Genomic DNA, 15641 nt, shown 5'->3' on the forward strand with positions numbered 1-15641 from the left:
TTCAGTTAGAGTCACTCCCCCTGATAGACTAGCCCACCTCTTAGCATGACTGGGACCTAGGCTTCTTACTCATTTGGTTTATTCCTGTTTGTCCTGAAAAACAGCATCTTCCTGCCCCGTGGTGATACCAGTGGATTGGTAACAGGTATACGCAAGGCTCTTGGTAAACTTCTGCTGGAGTATATGGTGCAGTCACTTAGGCAGGGTTGTGGGAGGTGAAAGTCACCGAATCCATGCCACATGTGTGCCTTCCAGGAACCCAAGCAGTGAGCTTACCAAGTAGCTTCCACTTTCTTCAGTGGAGGTCTGAGCTGCTGGGAATCTGTGTTCAGAAGGGCACGTCTGCTTTTCCTGGGCTCTGTGGTAGGAGTACTGAACACCACTACCTTAAATTTCCAAGGAGCCTGGCACGGACCTTGCAGCGGCTTTTGTATGTCGCTGCTTCATGTGGTGGTTTGCGTGGATTAAATAAGAAGGCAGGTTGGCGAGATGGCTGAGAAAAGCCGCGGGCGTAGCATGGGCCAGGGGCTGGAGCGCACCTGTCTGTGTTGTCCGCTATGTGTCCAGGGATCACTGCTCAGAGCTCAGACGCACAGACGCAAGGACAGTGCTGGCAGTTAAGTTGTGCCAACAAAGCCCCTGTCCCCGAGCGACTTTCAGAACAAGGCTCATCTGAAAAGGTCACTTAGAACCGGGTCAGAACTTTTCGAGAGAAACATTAAAACTATTTTTATGTATTGCTGTTTTGAGGAGCAATGGTCCTTCTTTCTATCTGTCCAAAAGTCAAGAATCAACTGTATTAGTTACCAATAGCTAGCATATGAAAAATTATTTTAAAAGCCAAGTGCCTTCAAGACGGCAAATCTCAAGAGTTTCAACGTTGGGAGAACATTTTCCATCATTTCTCTCAAATTCGAATTAATTTCTCAGTGGTACATGTGCACTTAATTAGAGACTGCTTGTCATCCATTTGATTATGATGTCATATTCTCAACCTACTTAACAGTGAAGGTTTTGATAGATTACACCCAGCAACAACACCCTCAGAGTAGTCTGGCTCCCAACTGACTAGTTTCTCTGATGTCATGAGAGAGCTGAGGAGAGCTTGATGGAGTTCATGGCCTACCCATTTGACATTGCGACCCTTTCCATGGCCATGCTATGAATGCCGAGTCAACTTTATAGCCGTGTGGAAGGAGACACGCTAAATCCATGAGCAGAATCAATGGGGTGCTTGAAAAACATAGCTTATATGATACTGTGTCTTGCAGTTTTGTTTCTTTGCTGCTGTTGCTCTTCCTCAAGTCACCATGTCCTATTCTGTGATTGTCTGCCTGCAGGAAGTAACCATTCACATTACATTAAATTGCATTAGGTTACTACATAAGTTTTCTGGCTGCTTCCATGTCGTAGTTGATGCCCTTTACATTCAGCGGGGAGTGTCTTGTCAGAATCATGCTGACCCCATGTTTGTAGAAATGATGACTTGAACCTTCATAAAGCTGCAAAGGAAGGGCTCCTTTGTCCCCATGCTGTGCCCAGTATGGTGATCTTTGTGAACAGGAGGAAGCAGCTAAGGGGATGCAAGCTGAGCTTTATCCTCTAGGGAAATATGACGGACACTGCCCTTATGCTCACTACCAGTGTCTTTCCTCATCATTGGTTGTCTTTCTGGGCCCTCATGCCTCCCTGCCCTTCAGAGCACTCCTAGTGGCCATTTAGTTTGCTGTAGACCTTTAAGCTTTTAGTTAAACAGAGATGCTTCTTTTCCATGAGTTTTGCTTGACTCTATACTGACTCTATAGACTGATAGTGTTGATATGTATTGAATGTAGGTCCAGTGTTGTGTATTGGCCCTGGCACATGGCAGTGTTCAGACAATACCTGATACTTGTATGAGTTCTTTTGCTATTAAGAAAGGTTAGAAAGTCTGGAAAGAGATAGAGTGGTGTTGGTCACATATTCCCCAGTTGACTGTAGAGATAATATTATCTATGCTTCCTATGGGCAAGGAGGCACACTTTCTGTCTTCTGTAAGTTTTGTCTCTTTCCTAGGTGCTCAGAAAACTATAGATGACAATCAGTATCTGTCTAACATCTTCTGGGTTGGGGCAAGAAACTGACCACTGTGAGAGTATCAAGAAAGGCCTGTATACCCACACAGATCACCCAAGTGACTGCAGGGCCTATTTTTCTTTGAAGTTCTGGAAGTGATCAAAAGTAGGAATAAGAAAATGATCAATTAGTAGTGTTCTTTTTGAGAAGTTTCAGCTCCAGGAAGCCCTTTTTAACAGCAAAGATAAGGACAAAGAGGCAGGAAACAGAATGAAACAGTGAGACATTATTATGGGGGAGGTAATCACCAGTGTGTAAATGAGTGAGACCACACAGGAAAGCTGTTCGAGTCAGTGGGAATCACGGAGGCAGGAGTGAATGCATAATAACCACCTTGCAAACCGCAGCTCTCCCACTGAAGCCTGCCTGTGGCCAGAAGCATCCCACCTGGCCCGAACAATGGGATCCCTCGATGGGATTCAGGTGTGGGTCTCAGTCTGCTCGCTCATTAATGTTTGATGGTGCTCCTCGGCAGGCAGCCTCAGCTTCATTACTGTTCATAGTAGCAATCGAATAATTAAAAGTTTCCTGTGTCTAAATGGGGGGCAGACAGAACAAAAGGGTAATAAGATGGGTAGGAAGGGACATCCCCTGATGGGTGCCTGTCATAGTAAGAGGGTGAAGAAATGAATGAAAGGTGGGGGAGGGGAAGGAGAGAGAGGTAGAGGGAGGGAGGGAAAGAGGGAGAGGAAGACACACACACACGCGTGCACACACATGCACACATGCACATGCACACACACACACACACACACGAGGGAGGGGGAGAGAGGTAGAGACAGACTCACACACACACAGAGACTGAGGACTCCCTTTATTAGTATATTATTCCCAGAGTGCTAGGAAGATGTATGGCACAGGGAGACAGGAAGGCATTTGTGAGATAGAGAAGGAGCAGGACTCCCTGCTGGTGGTGCACTGTGAATCCATTATGGTAGAAGGCAGACCAAGACTCGACTGCATCCAAGTTCATGTTTTACAACAGAAGCTTGTTGAATAGGAAAGCTCCATTTCGAGACCCTTGAATGAGAACCCTTCTTGATGGTTGCTGTAGAAGTAGGTTCTTCCCGTGATAATTTTAGTGAGCATAAACTCAGAGGCTAGAATTTGATTCTTACGATTTCATTTAACCAATATCGTATCGGAGTCTTAAAAAAACTCAGTGGGTAGGGGGGTTTGTGATGGCTTTGGGGTCAAGGTCTTGGATGCAGCCCTTGCTAGTTTTCAGTGGGCTTTCCATTTATTATAGAGGAGAGTTAGAGATATTTTCATTGTATAACTTTAAACTTATCCCCTCATGAGGTTGTATGAACTATGGTGCAATGTTGAGCAGTAAATTTGTCAGTCATGTAATTATATTGTATATAACACAATTAGAAACTGCTGAGTATAGAGGAACCCAGAAAGCAGAAGGCAGCCTATACATTACAAGTGATCCACAGCTCTACTTGACACTGTAATTAGCCCGACACTGTCTTAGCGAAAATCCTATAAGTGGCGTTGCTTTGCCACACGCACACAAACATGCATAAAGTCCACATTGGTCAGAAATTGGTAGAATACTCTTTCATGTGTGCAGAGATAGTAACCTTATTATATTAATTTGTATATAAAATTTGTTTTTCCCAGTGTTAATGTTCAAACTATGATAAAGTGTATGCACTTATGCTTCGGCATGTCTTAGTTTTTAACTATTTTTTTTAAGGTATAAAGAAAAGTAAGCCCCCAGTGTCTCTTAACCTCTGAGAGACTCATGCACTGAGTAAAGATGCAAGTACGTGGTTTCAGAGGCTAGATGGGCATAGTTGCCTTAACATTGAAAGTGAAGTTATATGACCCCAGTTTTGGTTGCTGGCTCAATATATCAGTCTTGTTATCATACAGTCAAAAACAGAAAAAGAAAGAAAGAAAAAGGAAAAAGAGGACGATCTGGGACTCTCTTCAGCTCCTGGAGAGAATAAACAGCAACACAGAAGAAAGATCCTCAGATCATACATAACTACGTAAATGAGAGAATAACGTGACTGATTATTCTTTTTTACCTTATTTCTCTTCATAGAGTAATGTTCTACTAGCAGAACCTGTAGATTTCTTTCTGCTGTCAGTCTACAGGTACACACACATACACACATTTGGGTCATCTTTATTGTTGAGATGAATCTATGAGAGAGGAGGCTTAGGCATTCAGTTTAGAAACTGCCCATTTGGCCCAAGCATCTGGCATTCCTAGAGATAGTCATCTAAACAGGATGTTTATTTTCAAAAACAGGACTGCAGCACCATAATGTAGTGTTTCACTTTGTGTTCAGTTTAGCATATGTAAAATTGAATACTTGGCACTTTTACATCTATAGTACTGTGTTTTAGAGTCGAGGTCTGGTGGTGGCATGAAACATACATGTCGTTGGTTCCGTCTGTCATTGTCAGATGAGAATAACTGGAAGATAGTATGTTTTACAAGTGCTCTCTGAGAGAAAAGCTCTCTCCTGGATCATGGGATTTGTGATTTAGATTACATGAGAACTCATAAAAAAAAATCCCTTCAGGCAGACTCTCCTGCTTGTGCTTCTTGTAGAAGATGAAAGCATGCAGAAAAGAGAACAGAATTGACTCCAAAATTATGAGAAAAATCGCCCATCAATTTTAGAGTTTTCCTTGTACACAAGTATACAGATGAGTTAAAATGTCCTTTTTATCTTTCTCTTTCATTTGTGAGTGTCACAAAGGTTTATTTAGCAAAATGGTTCACATGAGCATAGTCCAATAGGCCCTTTGGGGAGGGATGTGAACTTCTCTGTTGAACATCCATTGATTAGACTCTTCCCAAGGCTTCTGATATGATGACACCATTTCTCCATTTGATCGCCATTCCAGTGTTATTCTGTCACTCACTCATTGCCATCTCCACACGTTCTTCAGCCACAGAACTCAGACAGGGATCAAAGCCCTGCAGTATTCCTTGGAAATGTCTGCCGCCTTGTAACTTCAGTGATAATTTCTTGCCCATAACTTCTTCAGCTCTGCAGCATGGGCCGTGCTCGAGGAAGCTCTTCAGCTGGCTGACTCTGCTGCAGAGGACTGGGCAGGTACACACTGACTTAATGCCAGCACTCAAGAGGCAGAGGCAGGGGGATCTCTGTGAGTTTGAAATCAGCCTGGTCTATAGAATAAGTTCCAGGATAGCCAAGGCTACCCACAGAGAAACCCTGTCTCAACAAAACCAAAACCAATGCAACAAAAAAATGTATTCCCTATCCTTGGAAAATAAACGAGATTGTTATAGGATGCTGTCTTCCATATTTCATTTTTTGTTCTCTTGCTCCGTAAATCATCAGAATGATAGAGTAGGATAAGAAAGAAAAAGAAATCTCAAGATCTCTGAAACAAAGCAAGCAACATGGCCAGTTAGTGTGAATAAGGAGCTTTGAGTCTTCACCACGTTACAGAGAATTAAACAAAGAAGTAAGGACCCAGTGTCTAGGTCTTCTCTGAACAATTACATGAAAGTTTCTGAGTGTGGTTGTTGGCGAAGTGGAGAACTTGAACCTTTGTTCATCCTTGTAAGGACGTGATATGAACAATCCCTACAAAAATCAGACTGGTAGTTCAAGAGGCTAAAAATAATTCATGTGTAATACAGGAGTTTACCCTAGGTGTGTGATCAAGAGAATCAAAACATGTTCAAAGAAAAACTATATATGTTTACAGGTGTTAAGTATGAAATACATGTGTATATATGTTCTATATTTATATTATAGTAACACTGTATTGTGCTGTATACATTAAGACACATATATATGTAGTATATATATGTATACACATATATACCATAGAACATTAGGTTATTTAAATCATACATAGCTTTAAAAATATTCAAGACATTAAACATTGTATGGGACAAAAGTATTTCAACTTACTTAAATAGAAGAATTTTTTTCTTTTAATAAATTAGTATCCTGTGTTATTTTAAAGGTTTAGATATGGGAAAATAAAGATTAAAATTTTATTATGAAACTCTAAATATTATTTTGTTTGTATAAATTTAGAGACATTTCGAGTTGTTTCCCCCTTTGTTTGGTCATCATTTGTAGAGTCTTATGCTAGCCTCTGTGGAACCATTACATATGTGTAGGCTAAGAACGATTTTTTAAAAATTGTATAAACTTTAATGTATGTCTCCAGCCATTCATTTTGTGCCTTGATTGTTTTCCGAGTTAATCAAATCTGTTTGAGAATCTGGTCAGCTCCCAGAGTGTGTTGTTGCTCAGTTAGGTGACAGGGTGTTTTTCCTGGGAGGGTCAGCTTGGGTTCCATCAGCCAGCAGCTTTCCAGCTCACTTACATCCCTCATTTCCAGCCCTCACTTTTCATATATATTGGAACAGAGATCCCTTGGCCGTTAGATCCTGAAGGCTGCCAGGGGGTTAATCTAGACTTTTCTCATCACTGAGTATCGTTAGGGCATAACATAGGAGATTGTTTTGTTTTTCACAGTGAACCTTAACTCTCCCAGCTCTAATGGAATAAGATTTTAATTTTCTAGTTTAAAGAAAAACAGACCTTTTTTCCCCATTCTTTTAACAAAAGGAGCAGCGTTTTCTTTTTTATCATGTTTGGTTTCCCGGTTGCCTAGGAGACATTAGTGTTCATGGTAGATTGCTTTAGCTAGGACATTTTGAAGAAGTCATTCCCCTCTCTATTGTATTCCTAAGTAATGACAATTTGTATAACAGATTTAGAGAATTAGAGAATGTCCAATATTGACAAAAGTTATATGGAAATGGGCCATCTACCCTACACGAATGTTGACTGCAAAATATTACAAAAACGTCCTGAGAGCTACTTAGCCATTGATTTCAATAGCCTTGATAGGTCAATATCTTCTGAGCATGCTAATTTTAAAATCTAGGAATTGTTGCAACTGACAAAATCAGAGGCATCCATGAAGGCAGATGTGCAAATCTCCTTCTTCATAGAGCTGTCCAGGGGTTTAAGGATAGGGCATCTAAATCGTTAGGAGGCTGGAAGCAGCGACAAGCACTGGCTACCATTCCTGTTGTTCAGATGTTACTTTTTAACTGATTCTGTCTCATGGAGAGAGAGGTACAGCAGCCACTCAGGGCTGTGCCAGGTTTGGTTTTGTCTTTAACGACTAAACGGCATCTTATGATAATAATAGTACCAAGTTTCTTACCAGTATTTAATTTGTATTAATTGAGAACCAACTCTTGTCTATTAAAAACATTCATGTTTACTTTTTAAATGTCACGCTTTGCTAAATACAGGCTAGGTGCTTGGGGGATGTATAGAGGGATGGATTGGTGCCCTATGTCACAAAGGCACACAAGCCAAGGAGCAGGCCACAGTCATACAATAGACCAACAAAGAAAACATGTTGTACTCATGTCTGTGTAACCCTGGATGAGTTTATCTCATCCTTGTAGAGGTTCTGTTGGGGTCAGGGTAGGATGGAGCCAAAGATGTTGCTCCTCTTGAGAGCTCTTGAGGTGATTTTATTCAGCCTGGTTTTATAGCTAGCATTCTGGGGGAGCACTTCCAACTCTTTAGGGAGTAGCTGTGCAGAGCTGCAGAATAGGCATTGTTTAAGATGCTTAGGCGAGCTGGATGTCGCACGTCAGCTAAGCTGAACACCTAAGCTGCTTGTGGAAACACATCTCTTTTGCGTGTGTTCCGGAAAGATGCCTCGCTATTTAGAAGAGGGAGTTAGCAATCATAAGATGGGATTCAGTGGCTTGGTCAATGGACTAGAATTTCTCATCTTTATGGGCTTGGTCATGTGGTTACTGGAAGTCCTAAAATTCCAAGTTTGGAGCATGGATTTTGAAAGGCCTTTATATTATCAAAAAGTAAAAATATAAAAGACAGTTCATAGTGTGCTCTGCTGGAAGAGGTACTATAAAATTAATAGACAAAGGCTTATATTCTGGATCCTCTGTTGGACCTCTTATGGTGAGTATTTTCATGGCTTTAGTACTAAGGGATGCCCCAAAGTGTGTTAGCTTTAATTTAACTTCTCAAATTGGGGTCCCAAGTTTAATCAACCCTTAAATAGTATCCTGTATAAAGAGCCACGAGACCACTGAAGTTCAGTGCTCATTTGAATACGCCCCTCACTGTCTGGACGTGCTCAGTGTCTCAAAAATGAGAGGACTGGATCTAAGTGATCTCACAGGCCCCTTTCCACCCAGAAATTCTAGAGTTGGCCATTCCTCTTGGAAACAAGATTTGAAGCACTTGGCAGTTTAGTGAAACATTAGCATAACATTTAAAGGTAAACCAGGAATAAACCTGACCGTGCCTGGAATGAATTGGAATGAGCGGTCATCTTCTGCTGTGGTCCCTAAACCACATTCCACAGTGCTTAGTCCTGTCAGACACAGCTCTAATCTGCAGAGATGACTCACACACTCGCATGTGTGAGGGACAGAAAGCTCAGCACCAGTTCCTCTGAGTAACTTTGAAGATGAAGTCCTTAAATTCCTGTCCTCTTACTAGCTGCTGAGAGTGACAGGCATAGAGTTAGCAGAAGGGCAGAGGAGGGAGAGAGAGTACAAATAGGTCATAAGAGGGAGCAGGAAGATGATACCTTCCACTAATGGGAAAATGGGAGAAAAAAAGCAAGTTATTACCACACAGTACCAAGAAGGAAGAAAGCTACAGTTACAACTTTGGTTTGGGTTAACATAACTACTTCCTTTTTTCTTCATAACAAGGAGAAAAACCAAATCCCTAAGATTTCTTCATTGAGTAACATTTATAATAAATATAAATGAAGTACATGACCCATTGAGTAAGTTCCTTAACTAAGTCCTTAATTTTTTATATTCCAGAAATAATTGTCTGCTCATGTGCTAAGAAACAAGGTTTTTTTGGATAGGATTTTTCATTTGGAAATTCAACAGAGTACATCAACTTCCTTGTTTGGGGGAAAAGATTCAGCAGTTTTACTTCAGCCTAAACTAAAATTGCTTTTGCCATGTTCACATGAGAGTAAAATATTTAATATTTATCTCAGTCTTGCAGACCATTTCAGATCCTGGAGACGCCAGCACCTTCCGGTCACACTGCTGGTTTTACTATGCCACGCACTCGCGTTCCTTCTCCGGCCCTTGGAACATGTCTCTTCTTCACTGAAATTAAGAATTTGCGGAAATAGGTCTACTCATTGGGGAGTGTTTTTTTCCTATAATTTACAGAGAAACAATGAGACCACTGTGAAGGAAGTAGAAAATATTCCTATTTTGCCTGCCTATGTCATGTGTCAGCCAGTGACATAGGCTTACTTCAGGCCATTGTCTCCTGGTTTTAGGTGAGATAAAAGTTCATCATATTGCAGAGAGTCAGAGTGGGGGGCTAAGTCAAGTAGAGAACTTGAACTCTGATGCCATTTCCTCTTGCTTTCTCCAGACAGAGAGTGGTCTGAGTTATGTCTGTCATCAAAGGGGAAGAAGATTTAGTGAAGAAGTCAGAGGACATTCACTATTGTAAATTACTGGCAAACTAAAATTCTGCAAAAAATATGTAGTAGAACTATATGGTTTTATTGGCAAGAGTGATATGTCAGATGGAGGGACATGCAGGGAAGGGTAGCCAGGACACAGAAGAAAACTGGATATAAGTAAGCTTCCGAGAGAAACTTAGGAGCTAAATTTTGCTTTCAAGCCGTTTCCCAAAAGACGTCAGGAAGAAACAGATATGAGAAGATTGGCCTGAGAGCTTAGAGAGACCAAATGAATAGAGATGTCAGATAGACTCTCTGAAAGGCCAGTGTGCTAACTTGTGCCAGAGAGTATCTGAAGACAGATGATAGACCAAACCTTTAAGGATACAATGGAAACCAAGGGCCTCACACGTACGTGCCTTATGGTGTACAAAACATTAGGAATCAGAAACATCAGTCTAATCATGCCCCGCCCGTACCAAAGGAACTTCAGACTATGACCTTACTAGGAAACAAAAGTCTCTGTAGATGTGACTGCTTCAGATGTTATCATAAGGATTATGCTGGGCTCTAAATACACGGGCTTGTGTCTTTAGTGGCTGTTACTAGTATGTGTGTGCAGGTGCATATGAGGGATTGTGCGCCTGTGTGCAGAAGCAAGCGCTCAGGGTAAGATATTGTCTTCAGGAGTTCTGCACCTTAGTCTCACTGGAAGCTGTGCTTAGGCAGTAAGCCCTTTCCCAACTGAGCCACCCCCTCAGCCCTCAATCTTTTAATATAAGACGTGAAGGCATACAGAAAAGACCACGTGAAGATGGATTTCATGGGGACACTGAGACTGGGGTGATGACTCTCCACACGCAGCATGAAGAACAGACTGCTGTGAGCCATGGAATCTAGGAAGAGACAGGAGTTGTCCTTAGAGACTTGGGGAGGATGATAGCCTTTGGCTTCGTGGTAATTTGTTATGGTAATTGATGGATATTAATCTGTAGTCCTAGACTCGGGCTTTATGCAGACCTTATTTTGAGATTAGAAAACAGAACAACCCCTGTTAAACAGTAACCTGAATGTCAGCCAATTTTCTTCTACAGCTTACAGCTGTGCGAGGACACAAAGAGGCCAAGATGTAATTGATGAGTTTTGAAACAGGCAAACTTAGAGCTTAGGAGGCTGTCATTGTAGGCTGCGTATTTAAATGGAAGGGTGAAGTGAGTATATTATTATGAACAAAAATTCACAGTATGGCACATGTAGACACTTTCTAAAAGTGATTTTAGAGATTAACGTATAGCAAAAAATAAATACATAAAGAAATCCAGGAGGAAGAATGGGAAATAATAAGTAGAGAACTTAATGACTTTTTTCTTTTTAAATCAATTAGTAATGACAACTTTGGACTCTAGGAATATGATGGAATAGATACTCAGGAAATTTATCCACTCAAAAGGATTCTGAAAGGTATATAAGGCACACGGCTATTCAGTCACAGGATAACTGAATTCTGGAGAAAATGGTTGCTAAGAAGCAAACAGGAGAGTCAGATTCCAGAGGTATCAATGCCAGAACCTATTCCTTTACAGTGTGAGGAAGCGGGTGTGGCCTCCATGAGCTGAGGCATAAAGATGGGATTCTGAAGTGAGGAGTGGAACTTGAAAAAATATACAATTATTTGAAATTATAGCTCCATGTTGCTTGAGCAGGTTCAAAATTCAACCACGAGAAAGACGGATTGTAATATCTGAAAGGCATCTGAGGGGTAAGGGTGTGTCAAAGGGCTGGACAGGGGGTGGTGGGTGGTGTAAGGGTGTATCAAGGGGCTGGACAGAGGGGGAGTAAGGTTGTGTCAAGGGGCTGGATGGGGGAGGGGAGTAAGGGTGTGTCAAGGGGCTAGACGGGGGGTGGGGGGGAGAGTAAGGGTGTGTCAAGGGGCTGGACAGCGGGGTAAGAGTGTGTCAAGGATGTTGGACATTAGGGTAAGGGTGTGTCAAAGGGACTGGGGAGCAAGCTCAGTAAAGTGCTTTCTGGGGACCTGAGTTTGACCCACAGCATCCATGGAAACGCTGAACACACCTTTGTCGTCCCAGTGGGGATGCAGAGTCTGGCCCATCTCTCAAAATCTACATCCCATTCAGTCCTCTTCTATCCAGAACATTTGTGAAGGGGTTCATATAGATGAACTTGGCAAACTGCAGATGGCATGCTAAGCCAGGCTGTGCGTTTGCTCTGAGTAAAGCTGTCTTAGAACACAGACATAGCTGGGGTGGCATACATACTACATGCCAGAGGTGAGCAGTTATAAGAGATTGTAAATCCCCTTGCAGCTGTCCCTTATAGAAAATAATTTAGCAGCTGCTGTTCTAGAACATCAGGCAATAGGCTCAAAGTCCAGAATCGCTGCTAGATCTATATGGGCATAGTCTTGGGGGCTAGTATAAGAAAACTGGCTTGGGCTTGAGAGCTGGCTCAGCAGTTAAGAGCATTGACTGTTCTTCCAGAGGTCCTGAGTTCAATTCCCAGCAACCCCGTGGTGGCTCACAACCATCTGTAAAAGGATCTGGTGCCCTCTTCTGGGGTGCAGGTACACATGCAGGCAGAGTACTGTATACATAATAAATAATTCAATCTTTAAAAAAAAGAAAGACTGACTTCAGAGGAAGAAAACTGTCTAATGAGAGAAGAAATGTGAAACTATTTGATAGTTTATTGTTTAGTTTTAAAAAAATACTTATCTATTTTTATTTTATATGCATTGGTATTTTGCCTGCATGGATGTCTGTAAAGTTGCCAGATGCCCTGGAATTGGAGTTACAGACAGCTGTGAGCTGCCATGTTGGTGCTGGGAATTGAACCCAGGTCATCTGGAAGAGCAATCCGTGCTCTTAACCACTTAACCGTCTCGTCAGCTCCCCATACTTCACAATTTAAGCAAAGCTTTACATGAAACATATAATTAAGTATTAAAAATAAAGATACACAGTTAATAGAGGAAAATACTAAAACACACACTTGAGACCTTATGATGGAGAAAAATATCTTAACCAAGAATCTTGGAGAAAAATATCAAAATTAATGATTTTAATTATAAAAAAATAATTATAAAAAATAAGTGGATTTTGTTTTTTATGGGAATAACAGAAAAATTAACAGATGGTAAAAATGTAATTATCATGCTGACTACTTAGACCATTCTGTGGACCCTGGAAAAACAGGAAATAGAAGGGAGGTGACTTGTAAAACGGGGAAAGAAGCATAAAGCAGTGATTTGTAGAAGGCAAAGTATACATGACACTATAGCAAACAAGTGGGTTACAAGAAAGAGATACCATTTGTAATGAATTGTTTTTAGAATTTTGTACATGACTTCTGTATTGTGTGATGTCTATACTCTCCCTTTCCCACTTCAACTCCTCTCTTGACTCCACCTCATGTTCTTCTTTGATTATTGATGCACACACGCATGTGCGCGTGCGCACACACACACACACATGTTCATATAGATACAGTCTGCTGAGTCCATTTAATGCATTTAGTTCTTACGTATTTTAAGGCTGACCACTTGGGACTGTGCAGCCTACCACTGGGATTGCCCCTGAGGAAGACTGAGTCTCTCTTTCTCAAGCAGTTATTTTCCTGTCACTCCTCATTGGGGAGTGAGCCTTGTGCCATTTTCCCCATCCATCACGAGCCCACTGTTCAACTGCTGGAGCCATTTTTCAGGTCTCACTTAGGCCTGGGAGTGGGGTTGGCTTGGGTAGGCACCAGGACAAGCTAGTGAGTGAGCTGTGCCTGAGATACCATTTCACTCTCAGTCATGAAAACAGATAGTGCCAAGTGCTGACATGGACAGGGGAAAACGTTTGCGTATTGCTCTTGGCAATGCAAACTGGCTTAGAAACCTAAAACCTTGTTCTAAGGCTACATGAATCACCTTAGGATAGAAATCACAGTGTTATCCATGATAAAATGTGATAGCTAGACTATCTCTTGGGCGGGAGCGGACTGTACACAGATGCCACAGTGGACCTCTGTGAGAAGAAAGGAGCAGCCAGGAGCTGTTTTCAGTGCAACCGTGTGGATAAAACAGAATTAAGAAACAGATGAAATTTAAAACAAATAATTCATATATAATTAAAATTAAATGTTTTGGAGAGCACTCCATATTTTGACAGATGGAAGACATGTACACAAATCTATAAAGAAGATAAACACTATATTAACTGTGCTACAGCAAATCTCCGAGTTGCAAGGAGATTCAGGGGTTTGGGACACAGAAAATAAAAGAAAAAAAGACCAAAGGAGTACCAACCAGTCAAGGACTCGGGATAACCATAGCTCATCAGTTAGAGCCCATGCTTAAGTCAGGTTTGCCCAATTACCTGTAAATGGAAACAAATGTCAGGGATGTTGTTCCTTCCAGCATTGCTAGGCTGTTGCTCAGACAGTGTCATTAGGTGTTGGCTTGTGTCTCAGCTGTTTGCTAAGCTGTCTCTCGAACAGACTGAAGGTTCAGCTTTAAGAAAGGACCTTTCCTGGCATGGGCTGTGATCAGTTGTGGGAGTTCACTGTCCTTGGTTATCTCATGTCCACTCCCAAAGGATTAGTGCACTAGGGGATTACAGGCACTGGAGTCAATTCCCAAGACCTGGATTCAACAGTAAGGAAAACCCTAACTTTAGAATGTGTTATCAACCGTAGAAAATTCAAGGAAATGTGGCTGCAGCTAGAGGAAGTACAAATTCATGTTTTTGATAGCTGCCCGGAGAGCATGCCTGAGAAACCATTTGGGTAGACGCTGTTTGAAAGCCTTACTAACTTAATGTTTATGAGCTGATTTAAATAGCTTACAAACCAGTATCTCTATCCTTGACGTGAGTCTTCCCACCTGGGTTTTGAGCGTGGTGTGTCAAGTTCCATCCGCTGCAGTAGAGGGCCGTTAGATAGCTCTCATTTTAAACAGTTGCCTCTCCAAATCATCATGTAGTTATTGATCTACTTGAAAACAGCCTTCCGGTTTTTAACTTCATCCTTTGTTTTCCCGATTCTTTGTTCATCTTTCATTGCCATTTCTCTTATAGGTTGGTCTCTGGCCATTGATTCTGTAGTGAGCTGCTTCTGACTTAGAAAAATGTATGGACCGTGGTCACTCAGTGGTCAACGGTGTGTAGACATCACCTAGTTAAGAGTATTCCTGGAGCATGGGCGGGTTTGGTCCACGCTGGCTGCCAACTGCTCAATTTCATTTCTTTCTCCCTCCCTCATGCTCATTCTCTTTCACATTGCCGTGGCAAAAGATGTGTTATAAACAACTTTGAGTCGGAAGGTTTTATTTTGGTTCAAGGCTTCAGCGTTCTCGTTTACAGAAAGTAACAGCGGTGGAAGCAGGCTCTTCATCTCATGACAGGTAGCAGAGGGAGAGAGACAGTCATCAGAAGGCAGGTGACTTCAAAGCCTGCCCCCTACACATCATATACTTCTGTCGACCAATCCCCTTCCTCTAAATTTTCCAGACCCTCCTAAAACACCAGCACCAAGTTGCTCAACCCATAAGCTTCTGGGGGACATTTTGCGTCAAACTGTAACACTGTCGTGGAGCCTCCCCCAGAAGGAGAACATGGAAAAATTAACATGATTTACCTGATCTGACTCTGGGTCAGCCAGGAACTAGTCTCTTCTGAAACTCGGTTTTGTTCATTCCTTCCTCTCCTCTCTAATGATGGCACTGAATTGTAATAGTTCTCGGCGGACGTGTGTTTTGTAATCGCAGGCGAGGTCAGACAGTGTTTGTACTTGTGCTAAATTGCTATTGTACAAACAAAGATAAAAGCCTTTGAAAGGAGCTTTTAACAATTACGTTTGGACTTAGCCCTTCACAATGAATATTTCCATGTTGGCAGAGATGATGAGATCAAAGGGAAAAGTAAGTATTCACCATGTAGGACCCTGTGGATTTGAGGGTCCTGAAGGGCCGGAGAATTTAGGCATGAAAGGCTGCTTTGTCCTCCAAGGTCCAGCTTCTGCTTTGCAGCCTTCACGGGAAACAAGGCAGCAGTGGAGGGAGATGG

The 15641-nt window shown here is 41.9% G+C and overlaps 1 protein-coding gene and 1 pseudogene across 1 annotated transcript in view; one reads left to right on the top strand and one right to left on the bottom strand.

Annotated features, from left to right (window-relative positions):
* The window catches only part of Fhit (fragile histidine triad diadenosine triphosphatase), a 1428341-nt gene that overhangs the window by 662384 nt on the left and 750316 nt on the right, over positions 1–15641 (top strand). The gene's annotated exons all lie outside the window — the stretch shown is intronic.
* LOC130874452 (small nuclear ribonucleoprotein G-like) lies at positions 4928–5122 on the bottom strand (annotated as a pseudogene).

Source organism: Chionomys nivalis, chromosome 5 (assembly GCF_950005125.1).
Source record: "Chionomys nivalis chromosome 5, mChiNiv1.1, whole genome shotgun sequence".
Lineage (NCBI taxonomy): Eukaryota > Metazoa > Chordata > Mammalia > Rodentia > Cricetidae > Chionomys > Chionomys nivalis.